The sequence below is a fragment of the Jaculus jaculus genome, chromosome 5, assembly GCF_020740685.1.
Source record: "Jaculus jaculus isolate mJacJac1 chromosome 5, mJacJac1.mat.Y.cur, whole genome shotgun sequence".
NCBI classification, from domain to species: Eukaryota; Metazoa; Chordata; class Mammalia; order Rodentia; family Dipodidae; genus Jaculus; species Jaculus jaculus.
The window spans coordinates 68321295-68341826 of NC_059106.1; the positions used below are offsets into that span (position 1 = coordinate 68321295).

Below are 20532 nucleotides of genomic sequence, written 5' to 3' on the forward strand. Positions count from 1 at the left end.
AATACATGGAGTAATCCTCTTTGCTGGGTGTGGTGGTGCACACTTTTAATCCCAGCACTCAGGCTGAGAGATATGAATTGGAGGCCAGCTTGAGACTACATAGTGAATTTCAGGCCAGGCTTGGTTGGACCCTAACCTCAAAACACATCCTCTTGCCAGGCGTGGTGGAACACGCCTTTCTTTAATCCAAGCACTTGGAAGGCAGAGGTAGGTGGATCACCATGAGTTCAAGGCCACCCTGAGACTACATAGTGAGTTCCAGGTGAGCCTGGACTAGAGTGAGACCCTACCTCGAAAAACCAAAACAGAAAGAAAAAAACACCTTCTCTTTAAACAGTCCTGCTAAACTAGAAACTGGGATTTATACTTGCCCCCTTCTACATTTTATTCAAACCCAGAATTGGTGGTCAAACGATCTTCACACATGATAAATAACCAGATGAGAATAAAAATCCCCTACTATCTAGTCCAACCAAAGAATCATGATTAACCAGATATGGTAGCTCATGCCTAAAATCCCAGCCTTTAGGAGGCTAAGGATCCCAAATTCCAGGCCAGTCCAAGTTGCGCAGTGATTCCGTCTCAAAAAACCGAAAGGGGGTGGGAATAAAAAGCAAACAAGCCAGCCAAGCTTTTGAAGTAGGAAAATCTTTGGTGAATAAGCAAGAGACTGAGAAATAGATATATTCAAAATACAAAACAGAACTCCACCAGTCATAAATCCAAAGCAGCAGCCTCAATTGTGTTCTGTATGCCTTGGCACAGTTGGAATAGGAAAGCAAAGCTCAGGTGAAATTTTCAACATGTTTACCATGCTAATTTTTTCCTCTGGAGACTGCCCTCTCTTAAGCAAATGGAAAAGAGGAAGAACAGCTGTGTTATCTCTAGAGTAACACTTTGTCAAGGCTGCTGCTTTTACCAAGAAATTGAATCACAAACTTCTTTGACATTTACTCTGCATTAGGTAGTTTTGTGTTTTTTTTGTAATATAGAACAATAAATAGTTTCAATCCTAAAATCATGTAATTCATAAAAATAAATAAATAAACAAACTGGAGCCGGGCGTGGTGGCGCACGCCTTTAATCCCAGCACTCAGGAGGCAGAGGTAGGAGGACTGCTGTGAGTTCAAGGCCACCCTGAGATAACAGAGTTAATTCCAGGTCACCCTGGACCAGAGTGAGACCCTACCTTGCCAAAAAAATAAGCTGGACGAGGTGGCACATGCCTTTAGTCCCAGTACAGGGGAGGCAGAGGAAGGAGGATTACCAAGAGTACATAGTGTGAATTCCAGGTCAGCCTAGACTAGAATGAAATCCTACCTAAAAGAAAAAAAAAAGAAAGAAAGAAAGAAAGAAAGAAAGAAAGAAAGAAAGAAAGAAAGAAAGAAAGAAAGAAAGAAAAGAAAAGAAAAGAAAAGAAAAGAAAAGAAAATGGGCTAAAAAGATGGTTCAACAGTTAAGGCGCTTACCTGTGAAGCCCAAGGACCCAGATTCAACTCCCCAGAACCCATGTAAGCCAGATGCACAAGTTGGCATATTCATGTGGAGTTTGTTTGCAGTGACTAGAGACCCTGATGCACCCATTCTTTCTTTGTCCACCTCTTTCTCTCTACTTCTCTCACAAATTTTTAAGAAGTTTTTACTTATTTTTTGTTTATTTGTATTGATTTATTTGAAAGTAACAGAGAAAGAGGCATATAGAGATACTTATTTGAAAGTGACAGAGAGAGAAGGCAGATAGAGAGAGAGAGAGAGAGAATGGGTGCGCCAGGGCCTTCAGCCACTGCAAACGAACTCCAGACGCATGCACCCCCTTGTGCATCTGGCTAAGGTGGGTCCTGGGAAACTGAGCCTTGAACCGGGGTCTTTAGGCTTCACAGGCAAGCACGCTTAACTGCTAAGCCGTCTCTCCAGCCCTTATTTTGCTCTTTTTGAGGCAGGGTCCCAATCTAGCCCTAGGCTGTCTGGGATTCACTATATGGTCCCAAGGTGGCCTTGAACTCACAGTGATCCTCCTACCTCTGCTTTCCAAGTGCTGGGATTAAGTGTGCCTCCACATCTGGCTCCTATTTATTTATTTATTTATTTATTTATTTGAAAACTTTTTTTCAGAGCTGGAAAAAAGAGCAAAAAGAGTGCCATTCTCTCTCTATTGCTCTCAAATAAATAAATAAAAGCAAACAAAATAAATAAATGGGTTGGAAGGATGGCTTAGCAGTTAAGACACTTGCCTACAAAGCAAAAGGACCCAGGTTCGATTCCCCAGGACCCATGTAAGCCATATGTACAAGGTGGCATATGCATCAGGAGTTTGCAGTGACTGAAGGCCCTGTGTACCCATTCTCTATCTTCCGCTTTCTCTCTCAAATAAATAATTTTCTTAATTATAAAAAAAAAAAAGTGAGCATGGCGGCACACACCTTTAATCCCAGCACTTGGAAGGCAAAGGTAGGAGGATCCCTATGAGTTTAAGACCAGTCTGAGAGTACATAGTGAATCCCAGGTCAGCCGCAGCTAGAACAAGACTCTACCAGGGGGGGAGGGGGGGACAGGGCTGGAGAGATGGCTTAGCATTTAAGGCACATGTCTATGAAGCCAAAGGACCAAGGTACAATTTCCCAGTTACCTGATACACAAGGTGGCACATGCGTCCGGAGTTCATTTGCAATGGCTAAAAGCCCTGGCATGCCCGTTCTCTATCAAATAAATGGATTAAGAAAAGAATTAAAGCCAGGTATGAAGGCGCACGCCTTTAATCCCAGCCCTTGGGGGACAGAGATGGGAGAAGTGCCATGAGTCCAAGACCACCCTGAGACTACATAGTGAATTCCAGGTCCGCCTGAGCTAGAGTGAAGCCCTACCTCAAAAAAAAAAATAAAAATAAAAATAAAAACCACACATACATTAATTACTCCCCCCACCACACACAAAGGATAGGAGTCATACTTTCTCTCTTTGTCTGCATCTGTCTGCTTGTAAATAAATAAAAGCTGGGGAGGCGAAGAGGCAATCTACAGAATGGGAAAAAATCTTTGCCAGCTATATACATCTCACAGAGGATTAACATCTAGGATATGCAAAGTCAGAAAACTAAGTAAGAAATCAAGTAACCCAATTTAAAAATGGGCTAAGGGGGCAGGGGAGATGGCTTAGCGGTTAAGGCATTTGCCTGCAAAGCCAAAGGACCCAGGTTCAATTCCCCAGGACCCATGTTGGCCAGATGCACAAGGGAGCACATGCATCTGGAGTTTATTTGTAGTGGCTGTAGGCCCTGGCATGCCCATTCTCTCTCTCTTTCTCTGTCAAATAAATTTAAAAAAAATGGGCTAAGGAACTAAGTAAGAGTTCTCAAAAGAAGAAATAAGGATGGCATACAAACATCTAAAAAATGTTCTACAACCTTACCCATAAAGGGAAATGCAAATTAGAACTACTTTAGATTCCATATTACTCCTGTCAGAATGGTGGTGCACGCCTTTAATCCCAGCACTCAGGAGGCAGAGGTAGGAGGATCACTCTGAGTTCGAGGCCACCCTAAGACTACATAGTGAATTCCAAGTCAGCCTGGGCCAGAGAGAGATGCTACCTTGAAAAACCAAAAGAAAAGAAGTGTTGGTGAGGATGCAGAGAAAGAGGAACCCTTATACACTTTTGGTGGGAATGTAACATGGTAAATTTAAGAAAAGGGGTTAATTTCTTTAAAACAAAAATAATAAGATACATTGCAAAATATATATATATATATATATATATATATATATATATATATATATATATATATAAAACTCACTTTGGATATTTTGGGCATCAACTATAAACAGACCTGTTCTGAAAGACCAACCAGATGGCCTGCATTGTGTGTGTAGGCAAGAGAATGTGAGTTCCTCTAATCAGCAGGGAACCCTACCACAGTAGCTAAAATGAGGATTTGAACCACCTGTTTATTACTGACAAAGTTTAACACAATTAAGTCATAATGATTGAGCTTTTTTCTTCTAGAAAGGAAAGGCCAGCCCCTATGTCATCCCACTAATTCCAAAACTTCCAGTGAAAAGAGGATAACATTAAAATAAAAGAGAAGCCAGAGTGGTGGTGCCAGCACGTGGATGCAGAGGTAGGGGGATAGCTATGAGTTTGAGGCCACCCTGAGACGACACAGTAAATTCCAGGTCAACCTGGGCTAGAATGAAACTGAACTACCTGGGGGGGGGGGGGGGAGACAGAGGGTATGGTGGCACAAGCCTTTACTCCCAGCACTTGGGAGGCAGAGGCAGGAGGCCACCATGAGACGATAGTGAATTCCAGGTAAGCTGGGCTGGGGAGAGACCCTACCTTGAAAACCCAAATAAAAATGAGAGACTGAGAGGGGGAGGGGATATGATAGAGGATGGATTTTTGACCAGGAGAAAGGGGGGTGAAAAGGAAATTATAGTTATTGTTTATAATTATGAAAAGTGTCAATAAAAAAAGTTAAACTAAAGCCGGGCGTGGTAGTACATGCCTTTACCCAGCACTCAGGAAGCAGAGGATTGCTGTAAGTTCAGGGCCACCCTAAGACTACATAGTTAATTCAAGGTGGGCCTGGGCAAGAGTAAGACCCTAACTTGAGGGCGAGTTGGGGGGAATAGCCAACCCACAGATACCAGCCATTGAGGATTTAGCAATTCACGTTCTTACTGTACTGAAATACATGTAGGGCAATCCACCTAGAACCAATGCAGGCAGTATCAACCTCACTTGGGAAAGTTACCAGAGACCCAAGGATATAAACTCCCATCTAGTGAGGGACACTGCTGCTTGCTGGCTTCTTTCCATCACAACCTGCAAGCCATCATATTTCCTACCTATTTTTCAGCAAAGTAGATTAGTTTCTGGTCTTATCACATGGCAAACTCAACTCCTTAACTTTTTTTTTTAATATATTTATTTGCAGAGAGAGAAATAAAGGGTATGCCAGGGCCTCTAGCTGCTGCAAACAAACTCAAGATGCATGTGCCACTTTGTGCATCCAACTTTATGTGGATATTAAGGAACAGAATTTAGGCCATTAGGCTTTGCAGGCAAGCGCCTTAATCACTGAGCTCTCTGTCCAGCCCTTTGTCTGTCATGGTGGAAACCAACTGTCCTCTGACTGACTAGAGGCCCACTCCATGGGAGGGAATACAAAACGGGTAGTCATGAGCCCTACGGGTGTTAACATTTGCTGCTGTCTTGCTAAATGTATGTACTATACTTATCAAAGTGCCCAGTAAGCACTTCTCTTAATATGTGTGTGTGTACATGCGCGCACACACACACACACGTTTGTTTGTTTGTTTTTGAGGCAGGGTCTCACTCTAGCTCAGGCTGACCTGGAATTCACTATGTAGTCTCAGGGTGGCCTCAAACTCATGGCGATCCTCCTACCTTTGCCTCCCAGGTGCTGGGATTAAAGGCATGTGCCACCACGCCTGGCTTTATACCTATATATGCTACTCTCACTTTTGATAGAGAACCTTCTCTTTTCAAATGGCAGTGACCTTGGGATGACTAAGAAGGCATCATGGTGCTGGAAAGAAGTGACAGGAGTGCTCAGTACTGCAATATCTCTATCACACCTTCCAAGGCTCAGGGTCTATTGAAGAAGAGGAGGCAGAAATAATGTAACAGCCAAAGGAAGGGTAGGGCTCCTTACAACGTGCTCCCCCCAGACACAAAATGGCCTGGATATCCATGACCTCACAGTGCCCGACACTACCTACACAAGACCATCATAAGAGGAGGAAAAGATCATGACATCAAAATAAAAGAGAAACTGAGATGGGGAGGGGATATGATGGAGAATGGAATTTCAAATGGGAAAGTGGGGGGAGGGAGGGTATTACCATGGGATATTTTTTGTAATCATGGAAGTTGTTAATAAAAATTTGAAAAAAAAATTTTACTTATTTTCAAGCAGAAAGAAATAGAAAGGGTATACCACAGCCTCTAGCCACCACAAATGAACTCCAGATGCATGCTCCACTTTGTGCAACCAGCTTTACGTGGGTACTGGGGAATTGATCCTAGGTCATCAGGCTTTGCAGGGAAGTTCCTCAACTACTGAGCCATCTCAGTAGCTTGGGTAGCAAAAAAGAACTGGGCTTAACTGTTGCTCTACTACGTATCACCTGTACCCAAACAAATATCATTTTAAATGTGCTTGCTTGCAAAGCCTGACAGCCCAGGCTCAATTTTCCAGTACCTATTAAAGCCAGAGGCAGAAAGTGGTATATGCATCCAGAGTTCATTTGCAGTGGCAAGAGGCCCTGGCGTATGTATGTATATGTGTGTGTATTTTTTTAAAGACGTATAGAACCAATTTTGGTGGCACATACCTATAATCCCAGTAATGATAGTTGAAGGGAAAATAGGAGTTTAAGGCCAGCCTGGGCACAGCAGGTGAGCTCATAACTGTTTTGCTACAGCTTGAGTTGCCTGAGGGCATATTTAGGAATTTACCTAGGAATAAACAAATCCTTCCATGGGTGGTTTTTTCTTGTTATTTACCTGTGATCAGATATATTCTAACATATAAAAATAAAATGCTTTGTGATTTCACAAGCTGAAGTGGCATGTGTTGCACTGAAGAGGTAACTGGAAGAAAAGGTATACATTAAGGAAAGTGCATAGGTCTAAAGGTCAAATTCACTTTTGAAGACAAATCTACAATGCTGGATGTTATCAGGAAAAATCAAAAACAAGCTGAGGGGACCACTAATTTAAAACTTTTTCATCACAGTATATCCCCAGTGCAAGCTACTTATATTTCCTCCTGAGACTCAAAGGCTAGCTATTAAAGCCAGGATCATCTAAGCAATTAATGTTTCATCATTAAGAAAACAGAATGAACAGCATGGCTGGCAACTTAAAGAATCTGACTCACCCTAGAGGCTCCTCTCTGATGTCCCTCAGAGAGGGTGACAGCAATTCAATTCTCATGTTAAATGAGTATGTGTTACCACTGGGAATATTTTCTTCTCATTTCTAAGAAAAACTCTTTGAGTTTTCAACTTAATAAAACTATAATCTGAGTTGAAGAGATGGCTTGCCTGCAAAACCTGAAGACCCATGTAAAGCCAAATGCAGAGGGTGACATATGCATTTGGAGTTCGTTTGGAGCAGCTGGAGGCCCTGGCACGCCCATTCTCTCCCTCTATCTCCCTTTTTCTCTCTCAAATAAATAAAATAAAAACATTTAAAATTAAGTGAGGCGATACTTAAATCTATCAAAATTTGGAGACCACTGGACTAATCCACTTCAGATACATTTGGACTTAACTTCAACAGGCACGGTGGTGCACACCTTAAATCCCAGCACTCAGGAGGTCGAGGGAGGAGTACTACTCTGAGTTCAAAGCCAGCTTTGTGCATCTGGCTTTAGGTAGGTACTGAGAAAAATCAAACTCAGCTTTGCAAGTAAGCACTTTAATGACTGAGCAATCTCACCAGCCTCTAAGTACAGTATTTTTGGTTTTTTTTCGAGACAGGGTCTTGCTCTATCTAGCCCAGGCTGACCTGGAATCTACTATGTAGTCTCAGAGTGGCCTTAAACTCACAGCAATACTACTTCTGCCACCTGAGTGATGGGATTAAAGGAATATGCCACCACACCCAGCCTTAGGTACAGTATTTTTAACACATGTATGAAGTATGGCATATAAGGAACTAAGCTCAGATCCACAGCACAGTGTAGTGTCAAGAAATTGTAATCCTTTACTGGGAGGCAGAGCCAAGAGGATCCTGGGACAGACCTTGTCTAGTCAAATTAGGGAGTTCCAGGGCTGGAGAGTTGCCTTAGCAGTTAAAGCACTTGCCTGCAAAGCCAAAGGACCAAGGTTCAATTACCCAGGACTCACATAAGCCCAAATCTGGAGTTCGTTTGTAGTGTCTGAAGGCCCTGGTGTGCCCACTGTCTGCCTTTCTCTCTCTCTCAGATAAATGAAGACACACCTGATTATCTGGCCTCATACACACACACGCACACACTCACAAGCATACTAATCAACTAACAGACACATACAAAAATAGTAAAACAGCAAGAGAGAGCTGGAGAGATGGTTTAATAGTTAAGGCACTTGTCTGCAAAGCCAAAGGACCCAGATTCAAGCCAAACATGGTGGCGCATGCCTTTAATGCAAGCACTCAGGAGGCAGAGGTAAGAGGATCACTGTGAGTTCTAGGCCGACCTGAATACAGAGTGAATTCCAGGTCAGCCTGGGCTAGAGTGAAACCCTACCTCGAAAATAGATAAATAAACCAAAGACCCAGGTGCAATTCGCTAGTATCCCCACCATAAAACCAGATGCACAAGGTAGAGCATGCACCTGGAGTTCATTTGCAGTGGCTAGAGGTCTTCATGTGCCCATTCTCTCTCTCAAATAAATAAATAAGCAAGCCAGGGGCTGGAGAGATGGCTTAGCGGTTAAGCGCTTGCCTGCGAAGCCTAAGGACCTCGGTTTGAGGCTCGATTCCCCAGGACCTACATTAACCAGATGCACAAGGGGGCACACGCATCTGGAGTTCGTTTACAGTGGCTGGAAGCCCTGACGTGCCCATTCTCTCTCTCTTTCTCTCTTTCCCCCCTTTCTCTCTCTGTTGCTCTCAAATAAATAAATAAATTTTTTAAAAAATAAATAAATAAATAAGCCGGGTGTGGTGGCACACACCTTTAATCCCAGCACTCAGGAGGCAGAGGAAGGAGGACAGCCCTGAGCAAGCCATGGAAAACTCTAAATGTCTACCAAAAAGGAGCTGCTTTTAAGTTATGATATAGCACAACCAGGATAAAACGTTTTGAGCTGCTAAAACTGCAAAGATAAAAAAGCCAAACTAAACCACAAAAGCCAGGGGCTGTGGTTCGCATATGCCAGTAATACCAGCCCTTGGGAGGCAAAAGTATGACAATTATTTAAATTCCAGGCCACTTTAAACTATAGACCAGATCAAAAAGTCAAACAAAAAATGTGGGATAGGATGTACTTGTGTTTATGAACTGGAACCAAGAAACAAAAATTATTTTTTGGTTTTTTAATATTATTTATTTGAAAGAGGGAACAGCAGATATATATATGAGAAAGAGAATGGGGCCTTTTGCATTTTCATCACTGTGCATCTGGCTCCCATGGGACCTGGAGAGTTGAACATGAGTCTTTAGACTTTACAGTCAAGCACCTTAACTGCTAAGCCATTTTTCCAGCCCTACAAGCCCAATTTTGAATAAGCACATGCATATATCAAATAACATGCATTAAGAGACCAGTTAACCAAGAGCTGATCATGGTGAAGCACACCTTTAATTCCTGTGAGTTCAAGGCTGCCTGGGACCTCAGAGTGAGTTTCAGGTCAGCCTGAGCTAGAGTGAGAAACCCCACCTCGAAATAAACAAGAACTGTCTACCAGAATTTGACATGTCTTTTTCAAACACATGCTGCTTCATAAGAGTATAGAACCTCCACCAACAAATCTAGACCAGATTGACCTGGAATTCACTATGTAGTCTCAAGGTGGCCTTCAACTCTTAGATGATCCTACCTCTGCCTCTACAGTGCTGGGATTAAAGGTGTGCACCAGCATGCCCAGCTTCTTTTGTCTTTTTCTTTTGTTGTTTTGAAGTAGGGTTTCACTCTGGCCCAGGCCAACTTGGAATTCCCTATGTAGTCTCAGGGTGGCCTTGAACTCACAGCAAACCTACCTCTGCCTGGGATTAAAGACGTGTCCACCATGCTCAGCTAAAAGACGGATTTCATAAATAAGTTATTGGCGCCATTTACTACCAAGCATTTACCTTGGAATGCTTCAACTTGCAGGGGGCCAGATCTTGCCTCCAAGAAACACCAGCAACACAGTAGCTTCTCTAATTACAAAGCCGGAGCAAAATTCTGGAATGAGGGGAAATAAAATAATGAAATAGCTGCCCAAACCTTACAAATATTTACTGTTTGAAATGTACAAGCAGAATCTCTACTTTAGCTCTTAATACCACATTGAATGAACACAGGCATATCTCCCAAATTCATCTATCTTTATCAGTCCTTTGTCTCTCACATTTTTATGCACCCAGCCTCACACACAGTAGGGAAAGCCAGAGCCTTTCCTGTAACCTGATACTTCCACTGGCACTACTTCAGGAGCTAGGGGAAGTATTATACAAAAACCAACTCACAATTCCACCTGATGAGTTTGACAAGAATTGAGAGGTTTTAAACTAGAAAAAAAAGGAGGGGGGGCTGGAGAAATAAATGGCTTAGTGGTTAAAGCACTTGCCTGAGATTAGAAAAATGTAACTGAGATAAGGTAAACTTAAATTTACAAACAAAAGTTAAGTGAAAATAGCCCCTTTCTCCACCTCTCAATGCATATAAATACTTCTGGTTCCTGTTGTCTAAAGCTAGGTAGCATGTTATCTAAACTAAGCAGTGAAAAGCTACCAAGTTCTTGAATAATATATCCCAGCCCTATACTATTAATGCTTGCATATTGCTAGTACACAGGACATGATACCCAAATAATCTGAAGATACAGTATCAACATTAATCTTTCTGCACTTATTCAGCTTTTACTCAAGATGGGGCAGGATGCCCACTTTTAACGGTCTCTGAACCCTGTAATTCACACACAACCCAACCTTGTCTATATAGCCAGAAAGGAAAAGTAGTATTTCCTTTATCTATGTTCTGAACCACTTAAACATGTAAAAGAAAGTTCACTTTCCTTTCACCAAATTCCCAAGCATCTTCTACCTCCCCAGTAAGCCACCCCTGGATCTCCCAGACTCAGTAACTTTGTGTCCTAATTACCCTAGCCAGGTCTCTCCTTACACACATCTAATTCATTATCTGCTAACATGTCAGTTCTCTCATGGAGTTGTAAACACTTTATGTACTTAACATGCGGAGGCAACTAACTGAATATTCAAGCAATAAATTCATGACCTATTTACCAATGGTAATCAGATAACAAACAATACCAACAGCCAGGAATGGAGATGTAACTCAGTAGAGTGCTTTGCCTAGCATACACCAAGCCCTAGGGTCAATCCTCAGCTCCACATAAATTGTGGTGGTAAGGAGTCAGGTAGCTTTGTTAAGCAGTTAGGGTGGCCCCTGAAAGTAAAAAGGCAGGAAGGTCTGTACTTCATAGAGATCAAAGGATGATCTGACTTTATTATTTGACAGAGAGAGAGGCAGACAGAGAATGGTCATACCAGGGCCTTTACCCACTGCAAACTAACTCCAGACGTATGTACCACCTTGTGCGTCTAAGTTTTGTGGGTCCTAGGGAATCGAACCTGAGTCCTTTGGATTTATAGGAAGGTTCTTTAACCACTAAGCCCTCTCTCCAGCCCTGATTTATGTCTTGCCTAGTTCCCTAGACCTGTTTTTCCATACATGAGCCAATCCCTGGGAGTGAGGTCTTTTTCTAGAATTCTGACATGTTGGTCAAGCTTAGACTCCAGAACTAGGTGTCATGGATGGCCACCTCCTAAGCCAGCCTCTAGACCAATCAACTGGCTCACCTGAGCCAGAAAATGAAACCCACCAACATAAAATGTTTTACCAGAGGGCATTCTCCCTTTCTGAGCTGCCTGATCACTGGTGAACCTCCAGTTTGGTGAGTTTCTCCCCCCATCTCATCCCATCTGGGCTGAGGTAAAGGGAAAACCCCTAATCCCTACTTTCCACATGAGCTCTTTCCCCCTCCTGTTCTTCACATGGCAAGAACTTTTGTCCTCTCCACAGCTTTTCAATGCTGTGTAAGTGCTCAATCCATGTGGGTGTATTCATTTTCCTTCTCTTCTTTCTGTGCTTCCCTAAATAAATATAATTTAATAATTACCCTTCTCAGTCTTATTTTATTCAAATATTTGGTTAAAAGTAGACATAAACCCAGGGTTTAGGTTCAAAGACTATCCTGAACCACTAATACACTCAGTGGCACATGCCTGAAATCCGAACACTTCAGAGAGAGAGACAGAAAGATCAGGAATTCAAGCAATCCTCAGCTACAGAGTTTCAGCTTAGGACACCCTGTCTTTTTTTTTTTTATTAAATAGGGGGGTTCTGGAGAGATGGCTTAGCAGTTAAGGCACTTGCCTGAAAAGGTAGCACAATAGCAATGGCTGAGGCTCTGGCATGCCAATTCTCTCTCTAAAATTAAAAAAAAAAAAATAGGGCTGGAGAGATGGCTTAGCAGTTAAGACACATGCCTGCAAAGCCAAAGGACCCAGGTTCAATTCTCTAGTACCCACATAAGCCAGATACACAAGGTGGCACATGTGTCTGGAGTTTGTTTGCAGTGGCTGAAGGCCCTAGTGTGCCCATTCTCTCTCCCTCTCTCTAAAATAAAAGTTCCTTAAATTTTTTTTTTTAATTAAAAAACATCAGGCATTGGGAGGCAGAGGTAGGAGGATTACAGTGAGTTCAAGGCCACTTTGAGATTACATAGTAAATTCCAGGTCAGCCGAGCTAGATGAGACCTTACCTTGTTACAAAAAGAAAGAAAGAAAGGGAGGGAGGAAGAGGGAAGAAAAAGAGAGAAAGAAAGAAAAAGGCTGCAAGGAATGGTGGCACACACCTTTAATTCCAGCATTTGAAAGGCAGAGACAGGAGGATTGCTGTGAATTTGAGGCCAGACTACATAGTGAATTCCAAGTCAGCCTGGGCTAAGCGACCCTACCTCAAAGAAGGGGGAAGAAAAATAAAAGAAAGAAAGAGAAGAAATTAACAGCAAGCAAAGCCTACCTACTCTTAGCCTGTAATTCTACAACTCGGGAGGCTAAGATAAGAGAAAGATACATTTAAGTCAGTCAGCCTGAGCAAAACAGTGAAATGCTGTTGCAGGAAAGGAAAAGAAAAAAAAAAAAAAAAGCTAAGGATGGTGGTACATGCCTTTAATCCTTCCAGCACTTGGGAGGCCAAGGCAGGAGGGTCACTGTGAGTTCAAGGCCACCCAGAGAATATAGAATGAATTCCAGGTCAGCCTGAGCTAGAGGAAGACCTTACCTTAAAAATAACCAGCAGAAGCGACGGGCGTGGTGGCGCACGCCTTTAATCCCAGCACTTGGGAGGCAAAGATAGGAGGATCAATGAATTTGAAGCCACCTTGAACAGGTCCGGCCCGGGCTAGAGTGAGACCCTACCTCGAACCCCCCCCAAAAAAAAACTCAAAATAAGGGGGGCTGGAAGGATGGCTTACTGGTTAAAGCACTCACCTGCAAAGCCTAAAGACCCAGGTTCAATTCCTCAGTAAGCCAGATGCACAAGGTGGTGCATACTCCTGGAATTCATTTGCAGTATGGCTGGAGGCCCTGGCACGCATTCTGTCTGAGGGCAAGGACTAGGGAGATGACTTAACAGTGAAGGCACTTGACTACAAAGCCTAACAACCAGGGTTCAATTCCCAAGTACCCATATAAAGCCAATGCACAAAGTGGTGCATATATCTGGAGTTCACCTGCAGTAGCAGGAGGCCCTGGTGTACCCTCTCATTCATTCTCTCACACTTCTCTGCTTTAAAATGAATAAATTTAATTTTTTTAAAAAACTGAGCCAACCCTGTAACACTAAGGCCAGATATGACACCCTTTATAGTGGTTTGGAATAGGTGTCCCTCATAAACTTATGTGTTCTGAATGCTTGATACCAAGCAGATGGTAGTTTTGTTTTGGGAAGTGGAGCATTGCTACAGATGTGTTGTTGGGGACAAGCTAATGGGTATTATAGACAGCTCCCTCTTGTCAGAACTTGGTTCACTCTCCTGCTGCTGTTTTACATCTTATGTTGGCAAGGTGATATCCAGCCTTTGCTCTACAATCTTCTCCTGCGTTCTTTTTTTTTTTTTTAATTCAATCATTTTTATTAAGCTACACCATCACAAAGTGTACAGGATGGATGGACCATGTTAATAACTATATCAACAGTACCTAATGAATATGATGCACACACAGCACTCAAGTCACTTTTGCATCTATCTTTTACCTAATTCTAACCACCTGCAAGTAGGTATGATATTTTCAAAAAATATACATGAAAAAAATTCAAGAATGAAGTGACTTGTTCCTAACATTTCTCCTGCGTTCTTGAAGCTTCCTCTTGAGGCTACAGCCAAAAGAATTTCCTCCCCTCATCTGTATTTGGTTGAATGCTTTGTGACAGCAAGGAGAAGGCTGCCATGATTTTTTGTTTGTTTGTTTTGTTTTTCAAGGTAGGGTCCTCCCTCTAGCCCAGGCTGACCTGGAATTCACTATGTAGTCTCAGAGTGATCTCAAACTTAGGATTAAAGGCACACACCATCATGCCCAGCATTGTCGTCCCCCACAATTTTTATTATTAAATGTGGGTGCTAGGAATTGAACTTAGTTCCTCACGTTTGTGAAAGAGGCCCTTTACTATCTCCCTAGGCCTCATATTTTTCAAATATTTCACTTATTTGCAAGCAGAGAGAAGTGGCAGGAGTAATATATGAGTGCTCCAGGACTTCTGACACTGCAAATGAATTGCAGACACATCAACCACCCTGTGCATCTGGCTTTACACGGACACTGAGGAATCATCGAATCCTGGCCAGGCTTTGCAAACAAGCTCCTTTAACTTCTGAGCCACCTCTCTAGCCCCTCCTTGTATTTTTTTAAACATTTTATTTACTTATTCATTTATTTGAGAGAGAAGGGCACATAAGAGAGTTAGTTTGTTTTTTTTTATTTACTGTTTGTTTTGGTTTTTTGAGGCAAGGTTTTACTATAGTTTAGGCTGACATGGAATTCACTCTGTAGTTTCAGGGTGGCCTCAAACTCACAGTGATCCTCCTAACGCCTCCCAAGTGTTGGGATTAAAGGCATGCAACACCATGCCTAGCTTTAGATAAATAATTGTGCATACCAGGGCTTCTAGCCACTGCAAAGGAACTCCAGATACATGTGTCACCTTGTGCACCTGGCTTATGTGGGTACCAGGCAATCAAACCTGGGTCCTTGCTTCTCAAGCAAGTTGCCTTAACTGCTAAGCCATCTCTCCATCTCTCCAGTCCCTCCTTCCTTGTATTTTTCAGGAAGGTCTCAAAAATAGTCCAGACCAGGCTCAAACATAATTCTCCTGCCTCAGTCTTCCACGTTTGTCTTCTTTATACCTAAAATAGTTTTCCCTCAGGAGCTGGATTTGTAGCTAAGTTGACAAGAGTGCTTGCCTACTATACATAAGGCTCTAGATTTGATTTCCAGGACTGCATAAACCAGACACAGTGATACATGCCTATAATATCAGCACTCAGAAGAAGAGGATGAGAATTGAAAGCCAGTCAGTCAAAAAAAAAAAAAAAGTTGGGCTGAAGAGATGGCTTAGTGGGTAAGGCACTTGCCTGCAAAGCCGAAGAACCCAGGTTCAATTCCCCAGTACCCACATAAGCCAGATGTACAAGGTGGCACATATGTCTGGAGCCTGCAATGGCTAGAGGCCATAGTGTGTCCATTCTCTTTCTCTCTCAAATTAAAAATAAAAACCTTCAAAAGAAGTAAGATTGTATAGGCTTTATATGAAAAGCCTACATTTACATACTTAATGCTTTAAGAAGGAAGGCAAGCACCAAACAAATACCTCAAAGGCTTACAACCTACATTTAAACATTGGTTCCTACATGTTTAGAGAAATAAAGGCAAGAAGGTGAACTGTCTGGAAAGCCTATAACTCTATAGGTTTATAGTGATAGTTAATACTCACAAGGATACCAAAGATCCCTCCTTTGAAAGCACCCCAGATTCAGATTTCCTACTGACATTTCAATAAGATTAGTTACCAGAATAAAATCAGTTGAGAAGGAACAAGGTCAAAACTCCAGTTGGAGCAACATACTGCACACAAAGTTACAGCTTATGCAATACTTTCTGCACATAAACCCATAGTTTATTAATAACCAGACAATAATTTAAATTGCAATTTTAAATTTAATTAACTTGGTCTGGAGATATGACTCAGCAATTAAGGCACTTGCCTCCAGAACCTAAGGACCTGGATTCAATTCCCTAGTACCCATGTAAAGCCAGATGCACAAGATGTCATGAATCAAAAGTCTGTTTGCAGTGGCTGGAGGACTTGGCACCTCCATACTCTATCCCCCGCCCCTCTCTGCTGGCAAATAATGTATTTTTTAAAAATCTAACTTACACTTCATTCATGATTCCTATAGGCAGGCATCTCACTACATTCATGGTCAGTATTAGCTATTATTTAGAAAGCCTGCACTTTGGATTAACCATGTTATCATTTTCATTAAGTTTCCTCTCAGAAAGAGTTTCAAAAACTAGAAACAGCATGTCATGGTGGTACATGTCTTTAATCTCAGCACTTGGGGGACAGAAGTAGGAAGATCACTGTGAGTTTAAGAACAGCCTGGAAATACAGTGTGAGTTCCAGATCATCTTAAGATAGAGACTCTACCTTGGGGGGGAGAGGAAAACCTAAAAACAAGTTAAGCATGGTGCCACAGATCTATAATCCCTAGAGAGGCTGAGGCAGAGGCCAGCCTGGACTATATAGAGACACTATTACTAAGTTAAAAGGAAGGACTGGAGAGAGAGCTTAGTGGTTAAGGCACTTGCCTATGAAACCCAAGGACCCACGTCAATTCCCCAGTACCCATTTAAGCTAGATGCATAAGGTGGCAAGTGTCTGTAGTTCGTTTGCAATGTATGGAGGCCCTGGCATACCCATTCCATCTGCCTCTTTCTCATTCTAATAAATACATATTTAAAATTAAGAGGAGGAGCCAGACGTGGTGGAGCACACCTTAATCCCAGCACTCGGGAGGCAGAGGTAGGAGGATTGCCCTAAATTCGAGGCCACCCTGAGACTCCATAGTGAATTCCAGGTCAGCCTGGGCTAGACTGAGACCCTACCTCCAAAAACCAAAAATAAATAAATAAATAAGAGGAGGGGCTGGGACAATGGCTTAGCAGTTAAAGGCACATGCTTGCAAAGCCTGCCAATCTGGGTTCTATTCTCCAGTACCCACATAAAGTCATGCACCCAGAGTTCATAAGCAGTGGCAAGAGGCTCACTCACACCCTCTCCCCTTGCAAATAAATAGATTAAAATATTAAAAACAAAATAAGATGGAAAAGCCAGGCATGATGTTGCACACCTTTAATGCCAGCCACTCAGGAGGCAGAGGTAGGAGAATCACCATAAATTCCAGGTCAGCCTGGGCTAGAGTGAAACCCTACCTTGAAAAAAAAAAAGAAAAAGAAAAAGAAATTGATGATTAAGCATTTGCATTTGCAGCAGTTGGCAACAGTTAAATGACACTACTGGGCTAAGAATACAATTCAATTGGTAGAATACTTGTCTAGCAAGAGAAAGTCTGGGTTTGATCCCAACACAGCATAAACTGGACATGGTGGCACAAGACTGTAATTCCAGCACCTGAGAGATGAAGGCAGGAGATTCAGAAATTCAATGTCATCCTCAGATAAGCAGCAAGTCTGAAATCCTATCCAAACACACACACACACCCCACACACGATTACTAAAACCAAGTGATGGACTTTACAGATGTATATTATTTTTAAAAATAAAAGGTAGGCCAGGCGTGGTGGCACACGCCTTTAATCTCAGCACTCAGGAGGCAGAGGTAGGAGGATCACCATGAGTTTGAGGGCACCCTGAGACCACATAGTGAATTCCTGGTCAGCCTGGGCTAGAGTGAAACCTCACCTCGAAAAACCAAAAATAAATCAAAGGTAAAAGCCAGGCATGGTGATGAACACCTCTAGTCCCCGTGTTTGGGAGGCTGAGATAGGAAGATAACAGTTAAGTTGGAGGCCAGTCTGGGACTACAGAGTTCCAAGTCAGCCTGGGTTAGAGTGAGATCCCACCTCAAACAAACAAAAAAGCCTATGACTAGGGTGCTCATAAACCCTAGGAGAGTAAAGACTACTACTGTCTGGCTGAATGCATAATTATGACCACCTAACACTTATGTTTATGCCCACATATCAACGCGGCTCTCACTTTTGGTTAGAGAAGCTTCTTTTCTGATGGCAGTGACCACTGGGGTGACTCAGAAGTCACCATAGAGCTAAAAAATGACTGTGGGGTACTCAGCACTGAGACATCTCTATCACACCCTCCAAGGCTCAGGGCGCCCTTTGTGGAAGAGGTGGCAGAAATAATATTAGAGCCAAAGAAAGGGTAGGCCTGTTTACAAACCCCTACTGAGACACACAACGGCCTGGATATCCATGACCTCCCAGTGCCTGACACTACCTACACAAAACCTTCATAATAGGAGGAAAAAATAATGACATTAAAATACAAGAGAAGCCAGGTGTGGTGGCGCATGTCTTTAATCCCAGCACTCGGGAGGCAGAGGTAGGAGGAGCGCTGTGAGTTCAAGGCCAGCCTGAGAATAGAGTGAATTCCAAGTCAGCCTGGGCTAGAGACTATTGCAAGCGCCCCTCCCCCAAAATGCAGTGTGCCATTTAGGCCTGAATTTTATTTATTTATTTACTTATTTGGCTTTTTGAGCCCAGGCTGACATGGACTACACTATGTAGTCTCAGGGTGGCCTAGAACTCACAGTGATCCTCCTACCTCTTCCTGCCAAGTGCTGGGATTAAAGGCATGGGCCACCACGCCCGGCATATTTAACAGACTTTCACAGAATAATATACCCAGCAGGCTAACACACTGGACAAAGTACCATACAGTACTCGACAAAGATAAGTCACGATGTGAGAGTAACGGCTATGAGGTCTTCAGTCACACTTCCTCCTCACAATAACACAAAAAATAACCGGTGCTTACTCCCTGCCATCTTAAGACATAAAACTAAGGTACCCGAAAAGACTCCACTTTAAAAGTCACAAGCTGGTAAAGCCAGCTTCGCAGGCCTCTCTCCTGCCAGCCTCTTAGCCTACCGTACACTCAGCGGCTTTTCCTTCAATCCAATTAACCACCTCCCCGTAAACACTGTACTCCCACTGACGGCCTCCAGCTTCTGGGCACCAGCTCGGCTCCCAACTTCCGCCGCTCCCCTCCCCCGCCCCGGAAGACTCAGAGTCCAAGAAAATAGCGATCAAAGTTGCTCAGGCCGGATGTCGTGGCGCTCGCCCTCAATCCCAGCAGTCGCGGGGCTGGGTAGGAGAATCGATTTGAGTTCGAGGCCCCCGTGGGACTGTGGAATGAGTTCCAGACCGGCTTAGACTAGAGTGAATTCCTACCTCGGAGAGGAGGAAAAAAAAAAAACAAAAAACAAAAAACACCAAAACCAAGAAAAAAAAAAGTTGCTTAGGTGCCGAGACCTAAGAACTTCTTTCGTGCCAATTACCGCCGGAATGCAAGTCGGCCTCACTTCCAGCCCAAGAACCCAAGAAAAAAGGTTGAGAACAGTTTTTCCAGTAGGAGATAAATTTGGATTATGCCACTCTTGGCCACAAGGCAGAAAGAAAGGAATAAAAAAAGGGGGGGGTGGAGCCACAAAAAAAAAAAGTATTAACATTCACTCAGTGTCGGCCACATGCGCCCTAGAAGACAGAACCAGGCCAATGGAGACCGGGGGGGAAGGGCATCTAAGAGTTCCGGGGTGGGGGGAGGAAGGAGTCCAAATAAGCGGGTTCATAAGACCGAGGGAGGAATTAATGGAGTCTATCCCAGGAGAGGGGTGAAAAAACAAGAAATTAGCGTAGGGAGGGAGCTGCCCCGGAGAGCTGGCGGCCCGCGGCCCCAGGAGAAGCTAGGCCCGAGCGGAGCGCTGGGAAGCCGTGAAGGGCGGGGAGGGGGAGGAGCCCGAGCAAGCAGGGCCCGCTCGGAGGAAGGAGGCCGCGGGGGAAGCGCGGGGGAGCCGCGGCGCGCTAGGCCTCCCCTCGGCCCCGCGCCCGCAGCCGCCGCGTAGGAGAGAGAAGACGACGGGAACGAGCGGGGCTGGCGGAGGTGTCCTAACTCCCACCTGAGGGACTCACTCACCTGGGCCCGCCGAAGCGACTACGGCAGCAGGCTCGCAACGGAACAACCGGCCCGAACCTCGCCCCCGCCCGACAGCGCGCCCCGCGTCCCCGCTCTCCGAAAGAACGGCGGCGACGGCGTCAGGCCTCGCTACTTCCTGGGAAATGTAGTCTCAGTCCCGCCTCTCCTCGCCCCGCTGGGCGGTCCCTGGAACTACATTGCCCACAAGGCAAAGCGAGCACGGGGGCCCGCTGCTTAGCGTCACGCGCCAGTTTGGTCGGCAGTCACGTGGGCTGCTGCGTTCCTTCCCTTCCCCGCTTCCCCTCCCACCCCCCTCCCCCGGCCTGGGTGGCCATAGGGAAAAAGAGACGAAGATGGACGGAAGGGGGCGGGGGCGTTGCTGACGCCTCGGACCCTACCATTTTGGAACCTGCCTTTAGGGAGGGCCGGAGCCCCACCCACTGGCTGGCTTTCCAACGTTGTTGGGAAGTGTCTCCCCTGGGAGTCAGGTCGCCTGGTTGTTATGCTCTACCCTGTGTCTCTCGCTTTGTGACCTTGGGCGAATCGTCTCCTCTTTCTG

At 44.0% G+C, this 20532-nt stretch overlaps 1 protein-coding gene across 1 annotated transcript in view; it reads right to left on the bottom strand.

The window, feature by feature from the left end:
- Positions 1 to 20083, bottom strand: part of Thrap3 (thyroid hormone receptor associated protein 3) — a 45986-nt gene extending 25903 nt beyond the window's left edge. The window contains exons 1-2 of the mRNA XM_045149002.1: positions 19974 to 20083; positions 9806 to 9899 (exon numbers count right to left, since the gene is read on the bottom strand). The gene's annotated coding sequence lies outside the window, so the exon portion shown is untranslated. The remainder of the gene's footprint in view (positions 1 to 9805; positions 9900 to 19973) is intronic.
- Between the last annotated feature and the right edge of the window lie 449 nt (positions 20084 to 20532).